Here is a 17064-nt window from a genome sequence, read left to right on the forward strand (position 1 = left end):
GGCCTATTACTGTCTGTTGCTTAGTCTTTCAAAACTCCCAACTGTTTTCATCTCACTTCATGTTTATAAGCCTGATAGAGGGCAGTGATTGTAAACATTGGCTGCATATTAGAACCATGTGGGCAACTTGAAAAATAACAATGCCTGGGACCCACCTTCAAAGATTGTGATATAATGGATCAGGAGTGTAGCTTGAGCATTAGATCTTTCAAAGCTATCTGTGAGATTTTAATATGTAGCCAAGATTGAGCAAAACTGAACAGGTGGTTGCTACCAACCAAGCTATAACCTGAGATGGGAGTGAGGTATGGTGACAACCTACATTTCATCTGCTTTGGGTGTGGTGGCCAAAATATACAACAAAGATGATTCCTAATAAGCAACATGTTCAATCCTCACAGTCCCAGTCCTGAGCTAAATCCTAAGGAGACTGATTCAAAATGGTAGCTTACTCCGACTGGACCACCAGGTCTTAGGTAGCAGAACTCACTAAAGAAAAGGATGGTAATGGCAAGACTAAATCTGGGCATCTATCTTAGGCATTGTTTATATGCCCCTTAGGGTTGTAAGTGGTTAGGACCCTCATAGTTCAGGATAATGGACAAAGTTTTCCTTATAGTGGGCAAAAATTGAATTTTTGTGGACCCAAACGTCAGCTTTTAGCTTATTCTTATTTGTGCTTATCTACAAGTTTGGACTCACTCCAGGCCCAGGAAGTCTTGGTCTTCCCCTATTCAAAGTCTTTGATAAAGAATCAAAAAAGAATAGGGCGCCTGAGTGACTCGGTTGAGCGTCTGACTTCAGCTCAGGTTATGATCTCACAGTTCATGATTTCGAGGCCCATGTCTGTGCTGTCAGCACAGAACCTGGAGCCTGCTTCACGTTCTATGTCTCCCTTTCTCTCTGCCCCTTTCCCACTCATTCTGTCTCTCTCTCTCTGAAAAATAAATAAACATTAAAAAAAAAAAGAATCAGAAATGAAGATGGCAAGAGCCTCAAAGGGCAGCCTTTTCATTTTACACGTGAGGAAATGGGCCCATAGAGGACAATGACTTGTCTAAAGTCACGTAGCAAGTTGGAGGTAGAGTTAAGAGTTAGGGTTCAGGTCTTCTAACAATGGGCATGGAAATGCCTTGTATATGATGTATTTAAATGCAAGTCAAGAACTATGTAGAAAATTCTCTTACAATAGATTGTGTTTTAGAAAATTTCTGACTAATGCAGATATGTTTTAAATTCTTCTTCCATTTTGAGAATATAAATCAAAACACTTTACTAAAAGTGGGGGGCTAGCAGGTGAGAGCCAGGTGCTTGCTACTTATATTAAAGGGGGAAAACAGAAGAGAAAATGATTTGGGGGACAGATTTTTTTTTCAGTGAGCATTTCCATTATCTTTGCTCTGTGATTTCTGAGGGAATGCAGTTAGTGGGCTGGGAGGCATTTTTGACCTAGAGTCAGGATATTGGTCTCAGACTCACACTGACTGCAGCAGACGTATAATATGTCCATATAGGTGAGTATCAGGCCAAGGGTGAGCCACCAGAAGACCCATCTCCCGGGGGGATTTGGCTAAACAGGGAGACAGACAAAGCAATACAAATAATACTTGGCATTGCACTTTACAGAATATTTTTCTGGCACTGTTGTAAAACATTTTTAGGCACTGTTGTAGCCATGTCTTAGAAAAGTATACAAGTCAAGCAAGGGTCACAAAATAGGTAGAAACAATTCAAGCTATTTTAAGAGAAAAAGAAAAAGACACTTTATGAATGCTCTGTGGTTTGGAGATACCCATTTCTTAGGTGTCAAAACTAAGTTCAACAAGATCAATGTAACTTGTCAAAATGACACAAGAATAATGACAATGACCAAGTTTTCTTTTTTTTTTTTTTACATTTATTTAGTTTTGACAAACAGAGTGAGACAAAGTGTGAGCGGGGGAGGGGCAGAGAGAGAAGGAGACAGACACAGAATCTGAAGCAGGCTCCAGGCTCTGAGCAAGCGGTCAGCACAGAGCCTGATGCGGGGCTTGAACCCACAAACTGTGAGATCATGACACGAGCCAAAGTCGGACACTCAACCGACTGAGCCACCCAGGCGCCCCGTGACCAAGTTTCTTATTTCACATTTAGAGTCTGTTTTACTGTCACACCGCAGATGCCTCATGGCAAATAATGGTAGGCTGAGTTGAGAGGCCAGGAGGCCAGAATTGGCAAGAACAACACTAAGTAGCAGGTTGGGCAAGCCCCAGTTGCCGGACTTGGTATGAGGTTTTGTGGGTTCATGAGTAGTGAGGGGGGTAAAGGTAGGACAGATGCCTGGGGCTGCAGTCAACTTGATGGAGGCAGAGATGCCATTATTAGTGACTGTTTCTAACTTGTCTGTATGCCCAGGTTGTACCTGCTGCACTGAGGAGCATCTAGGCAGCTACGCAACTCAGCCAGCTGAGCTGAGTTTGTCTCTGAAAAGACCACTTAGATATAGCCTCAACCTAATAAAATAACTTAATGGAATTTTTCACTCTGATCAGATGGTTTCAGGACCAGTTAGGATGACTGATCACATTCCCACCGCCGTTCCCTCAGCCTCCCTTCAGTAGAGCTTGTTGGATTGGCTAGAGGCAGGATTTGAATGATGTTGCCTTATGGTTTGCATCTCTATTTAACTTGGATGCATATTGTGGGACTTACATAAATTGTTTAACATAAACAGTAAAAGTATTTCTGTGCCATTTCTCTATGTCGAGAGAATAGTAAGGTAGAATAATAGACTTCATTTTAGAGAAAATCAGATAAATTGATCTTTTCATTTGTATGGGTACTGGGAGCTTTCATACTTTGAATTGGAAAGATGAGCCCAAACTCATAAGAACTAAATACCTTATGCCCCAGAAAAGTCTCCTCTGTGGAAAACTGATCTTATAAGAAATCTAAACTATACTCTCTCCAGCCTGTGAAGATTGTGATCATTTTTCACAAGTGATATGTTTACACATCAATTAATACAAAGTCTCTAATTTAGAAAAAATAAATAAATAAACCCTGTGTTTGTGAAAACAGGACATTTCTTTAGTGAAGACTCTGGTGCCTGACCATGAGTTCAGGTTGGATTCTGCCACTTACCATCTGTGTGCCTGTGGGCAAGTTACTTAAACTCCTTTTGCCTCAACTTTCTCATCTATAAAATGGGAATTACCTAGAGGGTGGTTCAGAACATTTATTTAGTCGATTTATGTAAAGCATTAGAGGGCCTAGCACATGGTAAATACTCAACTGGATCATTTTAGTGGTCTCCTCTCTCTTATTTCTGTTTTTCTCCCTTTTTCCAATTCCTTGCTTATCCAACCCAATCTATATCTGGTTACTAAACAGTCTTCTCAATGAACAACATACACAACTTCCCTACTCAAAAATTCACATTGAGAAGTTTCTTTTACAAAAGAAAGTGGAAACATTTTCACGTATTGTATTTTCACATATAATAGGCAACTGAATCAATATGTGTATGCCTGTATAAACTGTCTAGATCATTGCAGGGGAGGAGGGAAGAGGGAGCAGAAGAGCACATGAAATCTTAGGGAAGTTATTGATAGATATTCAGAATGAGATTAGAGTTTAACAGGTAACAGACTTCCACTTCATAAAATAATCCATTAAAATCTTAATGGGTATTTTTCTACCCATTGGTCACCCTGACCTGGCCTTAGAAGTATCAAAGTATCAAAGAGTGAGAAAGTTACATGTAACCATTTTGAATAAGTGTGTATACTCATAAAAATAAATAGAAAATTTTAAAGATCATGATTTTTAATAAAAGATTTTATAGAAGCACACAACAATACCAGGGAGAGTTGTTAAAAAGCAAAATAATTTTGTCTTCACATGTCATGTATTTATCAACCTGAATTATATAATTAAAATTGTATATTAATATAAAATACACATAATATAATATATAATATATGCATAATATATATAATATATATTTATTTATTTTATATAAAATGTAATTTTATATAACATAATACCCTCAATATAATTATAATTTGGAATATTTTTAAAATAAGAATTTCTGCCATAATTAAATAAGTTTGTAAACACAAGTATTTCTCTTGTCTGTGTAAATATATATACATACATGATATATGTATATGTGTATATAGTATATTTACATATACATGATATTTTTAGAATAAGAAATAATGAGAAATTTGGGACATGGGTACTGACAACCATGCCTTTAATTAGCTCAACTTTCTCATTAGGGAATGCTGCTTTTAAAATGTAGGAGATTGCCAAGAATAATGGCTTATCTAATTGAAGGTCATTATAAACAAATTAAATGTATTTGTGAATTATGCTAGTGATGCATGGTAAATATATGACGTGATATTCTGGTGTACAAATATGGTGAATATCTGTCCTTCACATTTTTAGTAATTGTTGTTTTCTATTATGTATGTGTTTCCATTTTTCTTATATAAAGAATGTCATTTGGGGAGTAGGAAAATTGCAAAATTGCTGCTGTGCTTTGGGAAAATTTTTCTGGTAAGTAAGTATAAGTTGATTGGATAAGCAAAGGAAGATCTTAATGGGAGATTCTTTGATAAAGAAAAGGGAAGAGGCTGTAAAGAAAATGTTAGTTTTTGTTAATATCTGATCTGAAATATCACATATCAAGTTCTGATTCAGCAAAATGTTATTGTTAAGAAAAATATGAAATGTCATTGGAAGAATTATGTTTTTAAAGTATGCTAGCAAAAATAGATTAAATCTCAAATTTGGCTTAGCAATTAATAAAACTTTTGAAGATGTCTTCTATGTAGGAAATTTAAAGCACTTTATCATGTATATATTTTCCAAGTGATGCAGAGTTCTGAGGGAATCATCCAGAAGAAACTTAAAAGAAAAATAATATGAAATCATCATGAGTTATTTTAATGCAAATGCATCCACCCATATGACACTGTGGCAGTGATCCACTGACACCCCTCCTGTCTTCCCTAGTGGTGGTTTTTTGTTAGGAATAGATGGCCAAGCCTGCTCCACATACAACTCTCCTGCAAAAATGTCTACCTTTTCCCCAGGCCTCCCTCTGGCCACCAAGTATACTCCTACCTGTAGCCAAAAAGAGGACTACAGCCCAGGAGGGCAATTTTATGAGGCATGCTGAGTGTCAGAAGGTATTTAGGGCATTAGAATGGCTTTTGGGTTTCTTTTCTTGGCTCCTGAAAATACAGGTTAAGGAGTAACTGGACTCAGCATCAGTGATTTTATATAAAAAGTTATATGTTTAGTTCAACCTCATAACAGATGAACTGAGTTTTTTTTTTTTTTAAATAGTTAATGGTTTGGGATGGTTGTAATAGCTCCTTGTAAGAGGTAGTAAAAGAGTTTTGTGGATTGAAGCCAAACTTGCCTTCAGTGGAAAAGCACATGAAGGTAATTGCTCAGAGAACTTGTACACTGAAGAAGAACAGTTCATGACATTTTAACATGATAAATGATGGTGAAAGGCCATTTGGGAATTAATTTCTACTCCATATGAGCTAGAAAGGTGAAAGAGAGAAGAGTAAAACTATTCTTTTATCTGACTTTGGAATGAAAGAAACCAAAATCCTGGGGGAGTTACATTTTCCCTGGAAAGTACAAGCACTTCCCTGAGATCGTACTCTGATTAAAAACAAAAAGGTTTTTAAAACGTGCACTTTGACATACATCTTCATGTGTACTTCTGCATTTTTACTGAATACCTTTATGCTATTTCTGTAAGCATATTATTCTCCATTGTTCTAAGTTTTGGCATCTAAGGTTACATATGTATTTGACAGTTCAAAAAGATAATTGTTAAGTTTTCCTTCTCTGCTTTTTTTATTATGCAAAATATAGTGAAAACACATGTACTCTTTCAATAAACACAGTACTCAATCATGTTTGCTGTCCCTGCCCATTATTCTACCACTTTAAAAGTTCACATGCTACTGATTGCTGCTGTCTCAGGTACTTTGTCTCCAGGACCCAATGGTGGTTTTACAGTGCTCGGATCAAAGCTCAGTGATTTAACTGTAGCCATTTTAAGGTTATGGCCCAGAAAATACTAATCAAAAAGTTAATAAAATTGAATAAAATGAAGGTGGAGAGGAGCCCTTCTTAGTCCTGCTCTTCCAACCTTCTTGCTCAAAATGCTAATCAGTGTTTATTCATTTGACAGACATCACAGAGTACCTACTATGTACAGAGTCTGTCTAAGGGGCTGGAGATAAGAGATGTGAATAACAGAGTCCTTGCATAAAGAATTTGACACACAACCAAGTTGTGAACAAACCAAGACATCTGAACAAAGTATTAGTAGTTTTTTTAATGTTTTTATTTTATTTCAGAGAGGAGAGAGAGAGAGGGAGAGAGGGAGAACACGAGTGAGGTAGGGGCAGAGAGAGAGGGGGACAGAGGATCTGAAGTGGCTCTGTGCTGACAGCAGAGAGCCTAATGTGGGGCTTGAACTCACAAACTGTAGGATCATGACCTGAGCCAAAGTTAGATGCTCAACTGGCTGAGCCACCCAGGTGCCCCAAACTAGTACAGTTTTATATAAAATGTGCTATATAACAAAAAAAAATGTGACGAGGGTGTGTGTATCAAATAGAAATATTTCTGTGCAAATGACACAAAGTACAACTAAACTCAAGGTGTCCCAAACAGCAAATCTAATTTATTAGCTTACATAGCTAAAACAACTGTTTTTTAAAATTTTGTTTAATTTTTTTTTTGAGAGAGAGACAGAGAAACAGAGTGCAAGCAGGGGAGGTGCAGAGAGAGAGAGAAAAGGAGACACAGAATCCTAAGCAGGCTTCAGGCTCTGAGCTGTCAGCACAGAGCCTGACACACGGCTCGAACTCATGAACCATGAGATCATGACCTGAGCTGAAGTCAGGTGCTTAACTGACTGAGCCCCCCAGGTGTCCCATAACTAAAACAGATATTTCTGATCCATGACAAAAACAGATCCAACAGCTCAAAAGTATGACAAGAGTCCTGGTTTCTATTTATCTTTCTGTTCTGCCTTCCATAATATGGGTATGTTATGGGCTGAGTTGTGTTCCAAAATTCATATGTTGATGGCCTAACCCCTAGTACCTACAAGGTGACTGTGCTTGGATATAGGGTCTTTAATGAGGAGATTAAGTTAAAATGAGGTCATATGCTTGAGTCCTAATCCAGTCTCAATGGCATAAGGTTGGTATAAGATGAGATTAAGATACAGACATATACAGAAGGAAAACCATGTGAAGACAGAGGGAGAAGGCAACCATCTACAAACCAAGGAGAAAGGCCTCAGAATAAAGCAATGCTGCAGACACCTTGGCCTCGTATTTCCAGCTGCCAAATTTTAATAAAGTGAATTTCTGTTGCTTACACCACCCAGTCTATGGTACTTCACTATGGCAACCCTAGCAAACTAATACAAGATAGCATCTCAAGCTTAATGGTGGCTCCCATCAACTCTTGGCATCATCATTGGGGATACAAAATGCCATCAGCAGTTCCAGACTTTATTATTTCTCACTATATCATCCAAGTACTACAACAGAAAGCTTCTAGTAGGATTCTCACTCTTTCCTATGCCCTTGTCTGAGCAGTTGCTGTGCTTGAGGAATGGGATCCTTGGATTGGCTTAAGCCACCCCTGAGGATAGGTGGGGGTCACATCCATCCAAACCACAGAAGGTAAAATCCTCAAAAGAAAATCAAGTTATGCTGGTGAGGCACAGCTATGGAGGTCACCAACAAAGATCCAAAGAAAGGGGTCAAATAAGTCCACCTAGGAAAACTGAGCAAAAGTAACCATAAGGGGTTTGGGTTGGGTGTTGGAAAATTAATAGACATTCAGCAGGTAGAGAAGGACTCAAAGGATAGTCCAGACAAAGGAAACAGCATATGAGAGGGCAGAGAAGGCACGAAAGAGCCTTTTGTGTTTCATAGGGTGATCAACTTGTCCCAGTTTTCCTGGGACTGTATCTTATTTAAAATAGAAATCTCAGGGTGCCTAGGTGGCTTAGTCGGTTAAGTGTCCAACTTTGGCTCAGGTCATGATTTCACAGTCCGTGAGTTCAGGCCTCGTGTCAGGCTCTGTACTGACAGCTCAGAGCCTGGAGCCTGCTTCAGATTCTGTCTCTGGGTCTCTCTCTGTCTCTGTCTCTGTCTCTCTCAAAAGTAAATAAACATAAAAAATGTCTTTAAATAGAAATCTCACATTCCAGGACCCCCTCAGTCCTGGACCAACTGGAATGGTCGGTCACTGTATGTTTGGAGAATTGTGGGCAAAGTTTATGGGGCAAAGTGGCTGGAGATAAGACTGGGAAGGTTGGTTGCAAACAAGTTTGTACTAGAGAGGAAATCTATATTGTCCGTCTGAAACATTTGTTGAAAAGGTAAATTGTAAGGTATTATTCCATGGAGGATAATGAGACTCTATGTAAATAATATGAATTCCATGGACATTTTGCAACTTGAGGTATTTCAAGAAGTTCATGGAAGTTCATGGGACTTGAGGATTATATCGCATTTGGGAACAGCAGACAGTTTTAGGTCAACTCTTCTGACTAGGAGGCATTAAAGGATAGCACAGTGCTGGGGACATTGTGAGTCTCTACAAATACTACTTGATTCTTGGTTATCAAGCCTCCCTTCATAACTTGAATTCGTTCTTTGCCTTCAATTACCCTCTCTGTGTATCTGCCTCTTACAACTGTCTCTCTTTTTTTAACTTCATGCCTTCATTTCAAACTGCCCACCTGGAGCTTCAAATTCACAATATCTACCACTAACTTCTCACCTTCCCTCCAATATTACCTCTTTTGCCAACTTCCTTACATCTGTTGAGAAGGCTACTGTTCTCCCAGTCACCCAGCCCACACTATGGAATACATTGCAACCACTGAAAAGAAGATCCTGAAGAAAACAAAGTGGCAAGCACTGGATGTTTAGAATGATCCAATATTTATAAAAAGAATGTATGTGTATTTTTACATATATGAAAATATGTAGGAAAATGCCCAGAAGTATATATACCAAACTCTTAACAGTTACTATCTTGAGAATGTCTGGTAAGAAATGGGTTGAGGGGAATCCTTTTACTTTTTATTTTACATACATCTCTATTATTTGAATGTTTATAGAGTAAGCATATATAGCTACTTTCCAAATAAAGATATACATGTTCACTATACAAATTTTTAATTGCAGGTAAACATAAAGAACAATAGAAATCTGAAATTTTACCACCAGAGGTACTGTAAACAGTCTTCTGGGGAACAGCCTACCAGACCTCCCCCTGGGCCCCGTGCTGATATAGACACAGAGACTGAACTTAGAGGCTCTCCCCCACCTGCCTCAACACCCTGCCTGCTGCCTGAGACCCCTGTATGTTGTATAGAAAGCCCTCCTATCACTTGTGCATCTGCAAGGTCTCTGGAACCTGTCACTCTCTATTTCCACCGTCATCACCCTTGCTGAGCTCTTATTAACTCCCTCCTGCTCTGCAGCAGTAGCATCCTAATGGCTCTCACTTCTTTCCTCTCTACTTCCTTGCATCCAATTTCCCCACAGCATCCAGATTAACTGTCCTAGTTCTGATCATGTTAGCACTTTGTTCAAAAAGCTTCAGTGACTTTCTATTGCCTATAAAAGAAAGTCCAAACTCCATGATCTGGACTTTCATTGTTCCCTTGGGAACTTTTCTTCCCCTCAACTCTAGTTCATATTGTTTTCTCTGACAGGACAGGAATACCATCATACCCAGGCATTTCCATTAATTAAAATTCCCCTCCTTCAGATACATACACACATGTGAGAAAATGTTTGTACAAGGATGTTCATTGTAGTCAAGTCTATATTGGAGAACATTAAAGCCAATGTAAATGTCCACCAATAAAAGGCTGATTAAGTAAATTATAGAAATGCAAGTGTCCAAAGAGATACAGTTACAGCTATTAAAATGATACAGATACAGATTCTTATATATAGGCATGGGGAAAGTCTACAGAATGTTGTCAATCAAAAGAGTAGGTTATATAACAGTTTATAAATACTTTTTTTTAAAGCACTCATATTGGTAGAGCTCTCTAGAAATACATCATCCAATAACAGAGGTAAACTCTAGGTGGTTAAATTGGTTGATTTTTATTTTGTTCTTGGTAGTTTTCTATTTAATTTGAAGTTTTATGAATACAACCACAACGATAGAAGTTACCATTTTTTGAGAGCTATTTGCCAAATACTGTGCTTGGTGTTTTCAATATAACTATTTAGTCCTTATGTCCAAACTTTGAGGATGGTTATCATCACCTTCATAGAAGAGTAAACTGAGGGCCAGAGAGTGAATAATTATTCCCAGGGTCATACCATTAGTAAGAAACAGAGATAAAATTCAAGTTTCCATCTTTCTAATTCCAAAAGGCATATTCATAGGCCATATTCATTATGTTACATGATAATGAATTATCATTTTTACAAAAAGAATAAAGCTACTAAAATATGTTTTCCTAGTCATACAATGTCACACTCAATTGCTCTACTCCCCAAAACGCTCTCTTGTCCCTATATCCAGAAGTATGATGTGGTAAGAAGATGAGAACACAATGAGAGATATATCAGAAACACATATAAAAGTTTTTGTTTTTTAATATAAATAACATCATTCTATGTATTGCATTTTTTTATAAAAATATCTGACTGTTCATACCTGAAAGTGTGCTGTGAACATCTTTATTGTAATTTATTGTATGGATGTGTATAATCATTTAACGTGCATGGCCAATAATGTTGTTCATAAATTTTGCTGTTGTAAACAAAAGCAAAATGAGCATCCTCATCTGAATCTATGTCTGTACACATGTGAGACTGTTTTGTAATATTGCATTCCCAGAAATACACTTCCTAGGCTAAAACAAAATACAGGTCTTTTCCTTTTCCTGTGTCAGAATTTCAAAAAGTTTTAGCTTTAGTGAGAGAATCTGATCTAGGACCCAGCTGGCTGGACTCTAGTGGCTTGGTTTCACCCTCACATCCTCCCCAGGCATTGGCAACTCTCTGCACACATGTCATTGCATCATCTCCAAACGGGCTTGTAGAGGAAGATCAAACTGGGCTGTGAATTGCCTGAGTTCTGATGAATGCTTGACCACCAAGTTGCTTTGTGATCCTCAGCAAAAAATGATGCCTCTGGTGACTTTCATTTCTTCTTTCTAAATAAGCTCCTTCCAGCTCTACATTCAGTGTTTCTTTTTTTTTTTTCTAATTTTTTTCATGTTAATTTTTTTTTATATTTATTTTTTAATATGAAATTTATTGTCAAATTGGTTTCCATACAACACCCAGTGGTCATCCCAACAGGTGCCCTCCTCAATGCCTATCATCCACTTTCCCCTCCCTCCCACCCCCCATCAACGCTCAGTTTGTTCTGAGTTTTTAAGAGTCTCTTATGTATCAGCTCTCTCCCTCCCTAACCTTTTTTTATCTTCCCCTCCTCCATGGTCTTCTGTTAAGTTTCTCAGGATTCATGTAGGAGTGAAAAATATGGTATCTGTCTTTCTCTGTATGACTTATTTCATTTAGCATAACACTCTCCAGTTCCAGCCACGTTGCTACAAAAGGCCATATTTCATTCTTTCTCATTGCCATGTAGTAGTATTCCATTGTGTATGTAAACCACAATTTCTTTATCCATTCATCAGTTGATGGACATTTAGGCTCTTTCCATAATTTGGCTATTGTTGAAAGTGCTGCTATAAACATTGGGGTACAAGTGCCCCTATGCATCAGTACTCCTGTATCCCTTGGGTAAATTCCTAGCAGTGCTATTGCTGGGTCATAGGGTAGATCTATTTTTAATTTTTTGAGGAACCTCCACACTGTTATCCAGAGTGGCTGCACCAGTTTGCATTCCCACCAACAGTGCAAGAGGGTTCCCGTTTCTCCACATCCTCTCCAGCATCTATAGTCTCCTGATTTGTTCATTTTGGCCACTCTGACTGGCATGAGGTGGTATCTGAGTGTGGTTTTGATTTGTATTTCCCTGATGAGGAGCAACGTTGAGCATCTTTTCAGGTGCCTGTTGGCCATCTGGATGTCTTCTTTAGAGAAGTGTCTATTCATGTTTTCTGCTCATTTCTTCACTGGGTTATTTGTTTTTTGGGTGTGGAGTTTGGTGAGCTCTTTATAGATTTTGGATACTAGCCCTTTGTCTGATATGTCATTTGCAAATATCTTTTCCCATTCTGTTGGTTGCCTTTTAGTTTTGTTGATTGTTTCCTTTGCTGTGCAGAAGCTTTTTATCTTGATGAGGTCCCAATAGTTCATTTTTGCTTTTAATTCCCTTGCCTTGGGGGTGTTCAACTAAGAAATTGTTGCGGCTGAGGTCAGAGAGGTTTTTTCCTGCTTTCTCCTCTAGGGTTTTGGTGGTTTCTTGTCTCACATTCACGTCCTTCATCCATTTTGAGTTTATTTTTGTGAATGGTGTTAAGAAGGTGGTCTAGTTTCATCCTTCTGCATGTTGCTGTCCAGCTCTCCCAGCACCATTTGTTAAAGAGACTGTCTTTTTTCCATTGGATATTCTTTCCTGCTTTGTCAAAGATGAGTTGGCCATACTTTTGTGGGTCTAATTGTGGGGTTTCTATTCTATTCCATTGGTCTATGTGTCTGTTTTTGTGCCAATACCATGCTGTCTTGATGATTAAAGCTTTGTAGTAGAGGAAAGTCTGGGACTGTGATGCCTCCCACTTTGGTCTTCTTCTTCAATATGACTTTGGCTATTCGGGAAATTTGTGGTTCCATACAAATTTTAGGATTGCTTATGCTAGCTTCGAGAAGAATGCTGGTGCAATTTTGATTGGGATTGCACTGAATGTGTAGATTGCTTTGGTAGTACTGACATTTTAACAATATTTATTCTTCCAATCCATGAGCACAGAATGTTTTTCCATTTCTTTATATCTTCTTCAATTTCCTTCATAAGCTTTCTGTAGTTTTTAGTATACAGATCTTTTACATCTTTGGTTAGGTTTATTCCTAGGTATTTTATGATTCTTAGTGCAGTTGTGAATGGGATCAGTTTCTTTATTTGTCTTTCTGTTGCTTCACTGTTAGTGTATAAGAATGCAACTGATGTCTGTACATTGATTTTGTATCCTGCTACTTTGCTGAATTCATGTATCAGTTCTAGCAAACTTTTGCTGGAGTCTGTCAGGTTTTCCATGTATAATATCATGTCATCTGCAAAAAGTGAAAGCTTGACTTCATCTTTGCCAATTTTGACGCCTTTGATTTCCTTTTGTTATCTGATTGCTGATGTTAGCACTTCCAACACTATGTTAAACAACAGCGGTGAGAGTGGACATCCCTGTCGTGTTCCTGATCTCAGGGGGAATGCTCTCAGTTTTTCCCCATTGAGGATGATATTATAGCTGTGGGCTTTTCATAACTGGCTTTTATGATGTTTAAGTATGTTCCTTCTATCCTGACTTTCTCGAGGGTTTTTTTTGAGAAAGGATGCTGAATTTTGTCAAATACTTTTTCTGCATTGATTGACAGGATCATATGGTTCTTATCTTTTCTTTTATTAATGTGATGTATCACGTTGATTGATTTGCGAATGTTGAACCAGCCCTGCAGCCCAGGAATGAATCCCACTTGATCATGGTGAATAATTCTTTTTATATGCTGTTGAATTTGATTTGCTAGAATCTTGTTGAGAACTTTTGCATCCATATTCATCAGGGATATTGGCCTGTAGTTCTCTTTTTTTGCTGGGTCTCTGTCTGGTTTGGGAATCGAAGGAATGCTGGCTTCATAGAAAGAGTCTGGAAGTTTTCCTTCCCTTTCTATTTCTTGGAACAGCTTGAGAAGGATAGGTATTATCTCTGCTTTAAATGTCTGGTAGAATTCCCCTGGGAAGCCATCTGGTCCTGGACTCTTGTTTGTTAGGGGAGATTTTTGATAACTGATTCAATTTCTTTGCTGGTTATGGGTCTGTTCAAGTTTTCTATTTCTTCCTGTTTGAGTTTTGGAAGTGTGTGGGTGCTTAGGAATTTGTCCATTTCTTCCAGGTTGTCCAGTTTGTTGGCATATAATTTTTCATAGTATTCCCTGATAATTGCTTGTATTTCTGAGGGATTGGTTGTAAAAATTCCATTTTCATTCATGATTTTATCTATTTGGGTCCTCTGTCTTTTCTTCTTGAGAAGCCTGGCTAGAGGTTTATCAATTTTGTTTATTTTTTCAAAAAACCAACTCTTGGATTCATTGATCTGCTCTACAGTGTTTTTAGATTCTATATTGTTTATTTCTGCTCTGATCTTTATTATTTCTCTTCTTCTGTTGGGTTTAGGCTGCCTTTGCTGTTGTGCTTCTATTTCCTTTAGGTGTGCTGTTAGATTTTGTATTTGGGATTTTTCTTGTTTCTTGAGATAGGCCTGGATTGCAATGTATTTTCCTCTCAGGACTGCCTTTGGTGCATCCCAAAGCGTTTGGATTGTTGTATTTTCATTTTCGTTTGTTTCCATATATTTTTTTTAATTTCTTCTCTAATTGCCTGGTTGACCCATTCATTCTTTAGTAGGGTGTTCTTTAACCTCCATGCTTTTGGAGGTTTTCCAGACTTTTTCCTGTAGTTGATTTCAAGCTTCATAGCATTGTGGTCTGAAAATATGCATGGTATAATTTCAATTCTTGTATACTTATGAAGGGCTGTTTTGTGACCCAGTATGTGATCTATCTTGGAGAATGTTCCATGTGCACTCGAGAAGAAAGTATATTCTGTTGCTTTGGGATGCAGAGTTCTACATATATCTGTCAAGTCCTTTCTATCCAATGTATCATTCAGGGCCCTTGTTTCTTTATTGACCGTGTGTCTAGATGATCTATCCATTTCTGTAAGTGGAGTGTTAAAGTCCCCTGCAATTACCACATTCTTATCAATAAGGTTGCTTATGTTTATGAGTAATTGTTTTATATATTTGGGGCTCCCATATTCGGCACATAGACATTTATAATTGTTAGCTCTTCCTGATGGATAGACCCTGTAATTATTATATAATGCCCTTCTTCATCTCTAGTTACAGCCCTTAATTTAAAGTCTAGTTTGTCTGATATAAGTATGGCTACTCCAGCTTTCCTTTGACTTCCAGTAGCATGATCGATGGTTCTCCATCCCCTCACTTTCAATCTGAAGGTGTCCTCAGGTCTAAAATGAGCCTCTTGTAGACAGAAAATAGATGGGTCTTGTTTTTTTGTCCATTCTGATACCCTGTGTCTTTTGGTAGAAGCATTTAGTCCATTTCCATTCAGTGTTATTATTGAAAGATGTGGGTTTAGAGTCATTGTGATGTCTGTAGGTTTCATGCTTGTAGTGATGTCTCTGGTACTTTGTGGTCTTTGCAACATTTCACTCACAGAATCACCCTTAGGATCTCTTGTAGGGCTGGTTTAGTGTGGTTTATTATCCTTCAGTTTTTGTTTGTTTGGGAAGACCTTTATCTCTCCTTTATGCTGAATGACAGACTTGCTGGATAAAGGATTCTCGGCTGCATATTTTTTTCTGTTCATCACATTGAAGATTTACTGCCATTCCTTTCTAACCTGCCAAGTTTCAGTAGATAGCAGTGCGACTAGTCTTCTGGGTCTCCCTTTATAAGTTAGAGCGTGTTTATCCCTAGCTGCTTTCAGAATTTTCTCTTTATCCCTGTATTTTGCCAGTTTCACTATGATATGTCATGCAGAAGATCGATTCAAGTTATGTCTGAAGGAGTTCTCTGTGCCTCTTGGATTTCAATGCCTGTTTCTTTCCCCAGACCAGGGAAGTTCTCATGTATGATTTGTTCAAGTACACCTTCAGCCCCTTTCTCTTTCTCTTCTTCTGGAATTCCTATGATACAGATATTGTTCCATTTGATTGCATCACTTAGTTCTCTAATTCTCCCTACATGCTCCTTGATTTTTTTATCTTTCTTTTTCTCAGCTTCCTCTGTTTCCAAAATTTTACCTTCTAATTCACCTATTCTCTCCTCTGCCTCTTCAATCCGAGCTGTGGTCACCTCCATTTTATTTTGCACCTCATTTATAGCATTTTTTAGCTCCTCATGACTATTTCTTAGTCCCTTGATCTCTGTAGCAATAGATTCTCTGCTGTCCTCTATACTTTTTCAAGCCCAGCGATTAGTTTTATGACTATTATTCTAAATTCTTGTTCCATTATATTGCTTAAATTGTTTTTGATCAATTCGTTAGTTGTCGTTACTTCCTGGAGTTTCTTTTGAGGAGAATTCTTCCATTTCATCATTTTGGATAGTCCCTGGAGTAGCACGGAACTGCAGGGCACTTCCCCTGTGCTGTCTGGAGTAACTTGTGTTGGTGGGCGGGCCACAGTCAGACCCGATGTCTGTCACCAGCCCACCGCTGGGGCCATAGTCTGACTGGTGTGTACCTTATCTTCCCCTCTCCCATGGGCAGGACTCACTGTTGAGTGGTGTGGCCCCTGTCTGGGCTAATTGCACAGTGCCAGGCTTGTGGTGCTGCTTTGATGGAATCTGGTGTATTAGCTGGGATGGATCCTCTTCTGTGGCCTCTTGTCTATGCTTGGCTCTGGAGAATCTGTTCTGCTGGTCTTCTGGTGGTTTTCTGGATTATTTAGGCAGGTGTGGGTGGAATCTAAGTGATCAGCAGGACGAGGTTTGCCCAGCGTCCTCCTATGCCACCATCTTCCCCTGGATCCTTCGTGGGGAATACCCCCCACCTGGCAGTCGCCCCACGTCTGCAGAGGGGCAACCTGGCTTTGTCTCCCGTGGCATCATGCTCCGGTGCTCGCTCTTCCCTACATTCATTGTTTCTTAAGTCTAAAGATAAGAATACTGTTTTGTCATTCTGAGCTTTTAGATTTAGGAAAATAATATATATGCCATAAAGGGTTACCTTACCTCATTGGAAGTTCAAATGGTATGGTGATAAGACCATATTAAAGGCATTTATAAAAGTCCATGGTAAAGAGTTCATTATGGTTCATTAAATCCCCTCA

The 17064-nt window shown here is 38.5% G+C and overlaps 1 protein-coding gene across 3 annotated transcripts in view; it reads left to right on the top strand.

The window, feature by feature from the left end:
• SCHIP1 (schwannomin interacting protein 1) overlaps positions 1-17064 on the top strand; it is a 581848-nt gene that overhangs the window by 181687 nt on the left and 383097 nt on the right. The window lies entirely within an intron of this gene.

This window comes from Prionailurus viverrinus, chromosome C2, assembly GCF_022837055.1.
Source record: "Prionailurus viverrinus isolate Anna chromosome C2, UM_Priviv_1.0, whole genome shotgun sequence".
Taxonomy (NCBI): Eukaryota; Metazoa; Chordata; class Mammalia; order Carnivora; family Felidae; genus Prionailurus; species Prionailurus viverrinus.